General features: G+C 49.2%; 1 long non-coding RNA gene across 3 annotated transcripts in view; it reads left to right on the top strand.

Annotated features, from left to right (window-relative positions):
* LOC102374673 overlaps positions 1-6,177 on the top strand; it is a 7,347-nt gene extending 1,170 nt beyond the window's left edge. For 2 of the 3 annotated variants that reach the window (XR_003096228.1, XR_003096229.1), the window contains exons 2-3: positions 87-256; positions 2,814-6,177. This is a non-coding gene — a long non-coding RNA (uncharacterized LOC102374673). The remainder of the gene's footprint in view (positions 1-86; positions 257-2,813) is intronic. The other variant, XR_324950.3, reaches the window with a different exon arrangement.
* The last annotated feature ends 921 nt before the right edge of the window (positions 6,178-7,098 follow it).

Here is a 7,098-nt window from a genome sequence, read left to right as displayed (position 1 = left end):
CGTGCGAATCGCCGGGGGGGGCGGCTGCGCCCCTGCCAGCCGGACCCACCGCTTTTCTTTCTGTTCTTCGCGAACCCACTTTGCAGGAGCGGAGCGTCCCGATCCATACGTTGTTGTTTAAAGCTGGAGGAGAGATGACGGTGCAAAAAAGTGGAAGTCACGGGCGGCGTCGGACTTCTCATCCCTTCAGCAGCGTTGAAGAAAAACTCTGGAGCCTGGAAACGCGACCGGATTATTACAGACAGTCTCGAGCGCAGTAAGTTCGGGCCTGATCCCACAGGCCCTGCCAGCACCGTGGCTCACGCCAACTCGAGTGCCTAGCATGCTCCGAGTGTCTGCAAACGAGGAGCTTGAGTAGAGTTAAAATAAATAACTACATGAAACGATTTGCGCTTTTGAACAGCAGATTTTCTGTTTCAAATGTGACCTGAAGCACCTTTTGTTTCAAAAGCACTTAAAGTGGGGGAGGCTCATTGTAAAGTGGCCCAGCCCTTCTGTCTTGATATTTCAGTCGTGCACCTAATCCAAGTTTAGCTCATAAGGAGTTTTTATAGAGGTTAATTTGTGGTGGGGAAAGTGGGCAATCAATGTGTTTGGTGGGGGGGGTTCTCCATATGAATGGACTGGAATTTTTTTTTTAAGTCATCATTATCATCTAGTTTGAGTCATCCAACTTTGAAATGTTTTTCACTCTTCATTTTTATATGGCATCTTGCTAACCAGGGGGAAAAAAAAGTTTCCAAAAAAAGTTTCCCAAGCCAAAAGTGTGTTTGGTAATGATACGACATTGGTAATGATATGACATTGTGCGTGCTCCAGCATGCTCTGCTATCGGCGTGTTTTGCTGTTAATTTGGGGTAACAGTCCTTTTTCTTTACATACAGCCTTAATTCAATCTGAGTCTTGGGAGTTGAGCTGCTCAGGGAATTTAATAGCTAAAAATAAATGGCACTTGATGAAGGATTGGGTATGAATTGGGTATAAACCAGATTTGTGAATATTAATATTTTCCACTGTCTCAACTCAATTGTTTGAATTTTTAAAACAGATGAAAGTGAGCACAAGCAGCCATGAGCTATTTAAGTGGATGGGACTCTCCACTTTACTTCTGTTTCGTCATCATTTTCAAAATGAGTGTCTTATTTGTTGCATTTCTATTTTTGAACCACAGTGAAAGGGCAACTTGGCTTCTAAAACCCTTTTAAAAATTAGTAAATGCACTTTTTGATTATTTTTTTTTCCATCCAAGGCTTTTTTATTTTATTTTTAAACAAATAACGGTTGGATTTGTGCTTTGTCACGTGTCCCCTGTACACCAGTTTTGTAGCAGACCTCTTCATTTTACACCAAACAGTATAGGAAACACTTAACTTTTTTTCTTGGCTTTGGCTCTACCTCGTATGGAAATAGAGACCGTGCAAGTTAGTGGAGTTATGTGTATTTGTGCGTCTTTCCTGTCATTGCCTCAACTATTTCTTTCCTTCCCAGGATGCCTTATTCCTCTAATGTAATGTTTCCCCTGTGTGTGCCGTCTGAGTGGGGGGGGGGGGGTTCTGCTTTTTAAGTTGATGCCTCTTTGTGTGTGTGTGTGCGTGCGCTAATTGTGTTCTCTGCCCAACAGCCAGCATATTTTGTGTTGGCTTATTTCTGCATATCCAGATGTCCTCATTTTCTAGGAGTCTTAGTGTATGGCTGACTGCAGGGAATTGTCCATCCCTCCTTTCTTTCTGGAGTTTATCTCTTACTCGTGGCAGTAAAAGAAACGGCCAGGTGACCGTGTGAAGCTCGGAGATGGATCAGAGCAGGGTGCTGAGAGTCTTGGTTGCTTTCAGATGCGCAAAGCGCTTTAGATCCGTGCGCTGAAGGTGGATCAGACGCAGGTCTCTGTCTCCCTATGTGACTTATTTCTGGCCGGCCTGCCTTGCTCACCCAGCTGAGGTCTGCGTGCAACTTGCCAGCCAAGAAATGCAGTTCCTGGGTTGCTTGTGGGGTGTTGCTAGAGAGCACTGTGTGTTTGTTCACTTTATTTCTCCCTCCCCTCCTCTTCTGCTGACTTAGTGAGCTGCTGGCTGCAGGAGTGAGGTGCCAGGCCCTGCTCCACGATCTGGTCCCCTCCATTACAGCCCAAGTGGACTGTGCTTTTTAATTGTGTTTTAAGGGGGGCACTGCTTTTGACATCAACACGCACAAGCAGCACTTTCCTCTTCCTCTGGAGGATGGGTCTGTTCAAGCAACACGAGTCTCTTGCTCTTGTGATGCCTCCTCCAGGGCAGAGAGGTGCAGGGAATCGTGCTACTGCTTTTATTTTGTTGTGCAAGATTTTTGCATGGTATTTTTTCCTATCTGGTAGATGAAGGGGGTTAATTGGTCCTCACAACTCTCACTTCAGTCTTGTATCTGCATAGCAAATGTCAGTCTTCCTGCTGTTATGTGCCTGGTACGATTATTTGTGTTAATATGCATTTAGGACACTTCCTGATGTAGCACAAGTCTGTCACTCTCACTGTACGTCCCGGTGACCCAGCTTATACATTAACCCGGGGGTGGGGGTCAGGAAGGAGAAGGATACCATCAATACTTTTCTTTTTTTTAGTATGTTCTGTCTGGGGGGGGGGAAGTTTTGGTTTTCCCCAGCCAAGGAGGTTAGCACACATCAGAGCTTTGAACTGTCTTTGTTCTCACGAACACAGCTGGGCCTCAAGAATAAGATTGTAGTGTGATTACTCGATGCACTGCACTGTATGTTGTCTGCCTCAAGTACAGTATCTGTTGGCATGCTTCATAACTTATTTTTGTGTGTGTTATTTTTCTAGTTCCTATTGAAACAGAAGTTAAATTGTGTCCAAAGGGAGCCATGTTTGCAGAACAAACTGATGCATCCTTGCATCCAGTCAAGGTGAGTTGGGGACGTGAACTTAACATCCCCTGACACTGGTGAAGCACCTCCAGGGTGGGATCCCACGGGGTGCCGTCTCCACGTGGCATTCCCATTGAACTGAGCATCCGGCTGCTAGGGTTGGGCACTGTACTTGGCGAGAGGAGCCATTTTCCTCAAAGAGATGGCTACTGAAAATCCTTTGACATTGGTTTGTATACAATTTATTGAGAACCTAAAATGGCAGGTGGCCGATTTTTTGTTGTTGTTGTTGTTTGTTTTAAAAAAAAAATGGTAAACTATACTGCAAGAGATGGTTTAATCGTGTGCATTTGAATTGTTCTTTTGGCTTAAATAGGTATTGGTTAAATTTCTCTCACATAGACATCAGGGCTGGAAGGGACCTCGGAAGATCGTGGAGTCCAGCCCCCCGCCCCAGGGGCAGGAAGTCAGCACTGTAATGTACTTACCTACTGCTCTCTCTCTTCCCCTCATTTAAACCCCAAAGCAGAATTGCCCCCCCCCACACACACCTCCCCCCACCCCTTTTTTTTACCTTCCTCTGGGGGGGGATTGCTTTGAACTGCAGTAGCTTAGACCTGAGCTTGAAGGATCCCCTTTTGAAAAGGCAGAAGTTATTTGCTTTCGTGGTTTAGGTCACAGGGCCAGCCTGTGGCATGGGCACCACAAGTGGCAGCCAGCCACAAATGCCCTGGCAGATCAGGGAGGGGACAGGCAGCGCAGTGGCAGATGGGGCAGAAAGCAGAGCAGTAGATCAGGCTCGGACTTGAAAGCAGAGAAGCAAATCACACAGAGGAGGGAGAACAAGGGGATCGGAGTAGAGCTTGGGAAGGGGGGGGTGCTAATTTTGTGGCATGCCTGCCGAAAAGGTCATCCCCGGCTAGTTTAGGATTTGACTTTTATGCACATCCCTGAGACCCTTAGTCTGACTGTCATCTTAAAAGCAAAATAGAGGTCTAGAACGAGGTTTGACATATTTGAAATGATTCACTCCTTAGAAAAGAAAAATAACTAAGACAATGGGTAGGACCAGTCAAGCTAAGCCTCATTTAGGAAAAGAAAGTCTGGACAAGAATAAAAATGGGATCTGTCTACCTGTATGTGTATATGTAGGTTACTTGCTACTGATAGCAGAATAGCCTTCACCCTTTTTGAGTATATAGCATGTGCATTGCCGTGAGAACACAAAATACACACAAAAAAATCCCCCCAGACATTTATGTTTGCATTAATTCAGTACAGGCTATTACAATTTTTGACATCCCAATTCTTAAGTTATGCTTTAAGAAATAAAAAGGGTGGGGAACAGATAAGCAGGACCCCACAGAGGTATTTGGGGTGTTGGCACACAGGTGATAGCATAGGAGATGTGTGAAGGGGGAGTTCTCTTACAGCTTGAATTTGTAATATTCTTGTTGAAACACCAGAGGAAGGAGGAGGAAGATAGCATGATCCCATCTCATCACATGACTAGGAAAAATCTCAAGGATACACAGAAGTATCAAGCTTACCTTCATCACCTTTTATGCCAGCATAAACAGGGTAACTCCTCCTAAGGCTGCAGACTGGAAAGTCAATCTAGAGAATCAAAAAAACCAAAACACATTATTTTCTCTCCTTTCCTTCACAGGCATTTTGTTCTCTGTCTACGTGGGCAGGGAAAGTACTGGAATTGTGGGAATTTTGAGGTTTGGGGGGAGGGGGGGATTTCTTCTGTTCACATTTAAATGCAGAAGTTTTACAAATCTGAATGAGATGGGTCTTAATTGCCTAAGCACAGAAAAAGTCATTTCCAAGTTCTGAAATAATCTGAATTTGGACAATCTCAATTGGGAGAAATCAGAGAAAGAGGAAAATTCAACATCTTGTGTGCTACCTAAGTATTTCTGATGGCAGGTCTTGCCCCTGGCGAAATCCCTTTAGCATTTAACCTGGCACCCAGCTGCCAAAAAACAGTCCTAGAGAAGTAGGGCTGGAAGGGCCAGCCCTCCAGCGGTCATCTAGTCCAGCCCCCTGCCTAAGGCAGGATCAGCCCCATCCAAGCCATCCCTTACAACTCTAATGTAACCTGGCAGCGTTGTATTGCCTCTATTGCAAGGGGACGAAGTCCTGCACGAGGGATTAGGACGCAGGCTGGCAAGCCTGAAAATATAGTGGGCTCCTGCAAGCCGACTAGGCGTATTTTTGGGCAAATAAAATGCTCCCGCATCTAACTTTTTGTTTTCAGGCATGTTTGCAGTAGCTGTATTCTTGTGTAATGACTTGTTCTCTTATAGTTTCAGACTGGTAGCACGTGAGTGAAGAACACACTGCCAACACGACATTATAAATGCCTTCCTCTGATCGTAGAGCGCTCTTCCATCTTATGGTTGTTTTATTGTTTGTTTTTTCCCTCTTTCCAAAAACTAAACCAAAAAAAAATAATCAAAATACCATTTGGGATTTCAACATTCATTGGGCTTTGAGGAGATGTAGCAGCACATCATGGTTTGTAGGGACAAGGAGATACAGACCATTCTGGGCTGCCTCATTACCTCAAGGATAAGACAAGAAATTGAGCTTCTGGGTATCATAGAGGTGGAAGCTAACACACGCTCACGTATCTCTTAGGTCAGTTGAACCAGGTACGTGTGGATCGGCTTGCTCTGCGCTTGCACGTGTGTGCGCTTTTCTTTCCAGCCTTGCCGAGAGACCAAGCGTTGCCTTTTCACGCCTCTTGGCCTGTTGCGAGGGGGCTTGGGGCTTTGCTGTCTGACCCGCAGAGATTTCACTAGTTTCTTACCCCCCACCCCCCCCACCCCTCCCATTGGCCAAGCGCTTGACCCTAAGGAGGAGGCAGGGTACAGCCTTGCTTCTGCCATCTGCTCCAGGTAACCCTCTTTTTTTTTTTCCCCCCTTATGGTGCAATGCTTTCTCCCATGTCTTAGCACCGGTGCTGGGACCGGACCGCCGGAGGGGGGCTCGGGAAGCGCGGGCCACCTCTCCAAGTGGACGTGTCAGCAGTGCTCTAGCAGCACGTAAATACTGGAGTCGAGGACTGCCTGGCTGCTCTCCAGTATTGCATTGCTGCTTGAGTGAGGCTGGATCTCGGTGCCTGCCGCAGGAGCCCACAAGCACCTCCGAGGGGGTGGGGGGGCGGCGTCTCTGGCCCTGCTGTAGCCCTCGTCGCAATAAAGCCTGGCCCAAGAGGCAGAACCCGTGGTGTGCTGTGCTGTGCTGTGGTGTGGCGTGGCGTGGCGTGTGTGTGTACGGGTGCTCTTTGCATGGGGGAGCAGCAGGGTCCTTGCGGCCCCCTCCAGCAGTGCAAGCAGCTTGACCTGCAAAGGGTTAAACTGTTCTCCCCAAGGGGCCCAACATGGGGGGGAGGGTGTGGGGAGCCCTTCCACACACCTGGTGTGTCTGCAGGGGCCCAAACCTGGGTTAAACACCACCAAGCCTCGGTGTAACCACCCCCGGGGGGGGGGGGGGAGGGTCTGGGGAGCCCTTCCACACCCCTCGTGTGTCTGCAGCAGCCCAAACCTGGGATAGCAATGGGGAGCAACCGGGCAAGCTCTGAGGAGCCCTTCCCCACACTTATTTCGTGTGTCCGCAGGGGCCTAAACCCAGGGTAGCGACGGGGAGCCCTGCACTGGACTTACCTCCTGTGTCTGCAGGGGTCCAAACCCAGGGTAGCAACAGGGCAAGCTCTGGGGAGCCCTTTCCCCAGCTTAATGTGTGTCCACACGGGGCCAGCCCTGCAGGGCGGAGCCCTGGGGACCCGGCTCCTGTGTCCACGCGAGGCCGACCCGGGATCGTGGGGGGGAGCCCTACCCCGGGCTTGCCTCCTGTGTCCCTAGGGCTCAGCAGCAGTGGGGGGCGCCCTGCCCCCGACAGGACCCAACCTGAGATAGCAGAAGTGGGGAGCCCTGCCCCGGACTTGCCTCGTGTCTGCACTGGCCTAAACCCGAGATAGGAGCTGTGGGGAGTCCTTCCCCAGGCTTACCTCGTGTCTGCACTGGCCCAAATCCGGGGGAGCTGTGGGAAGCCCTTCCCCGGGCTTCCCCCATGTCTGCACTGGTCCAAACGCGGGATAGCAGCGGGGTGGGGGGGGCTCCCCTGGGCTTAATGCGTGTGTCCGCGCAGGTCTAATCCCGGGGGGGCTGTGGGACGCGCTTCCCCGCGCTCCGCTGGGTGCGCGCGCTTGGCTCGTGTGTCCGCGCTGG

The sequence above is a fragment of the Alligator sinensis genome, unplaced genomic scaffold (genome assembly GCF_000455745.1).
Source record: "Alligator sinensis unplaced genomic scaffold, ASM45574v1 scaffold1567_1, whole genome shotgun sequence".
Taxonomy (NCBI): domain Eukaryota; kingdom Metazoa; phylum Chordata; order Crocodylia; family Alligatoridae; genus Alligator; species Alligator sinensis.
Note: the sequence above shows the minus strand (reverse complement) of the source record. Positions and strands in the feature narration are given on the sequence as shown.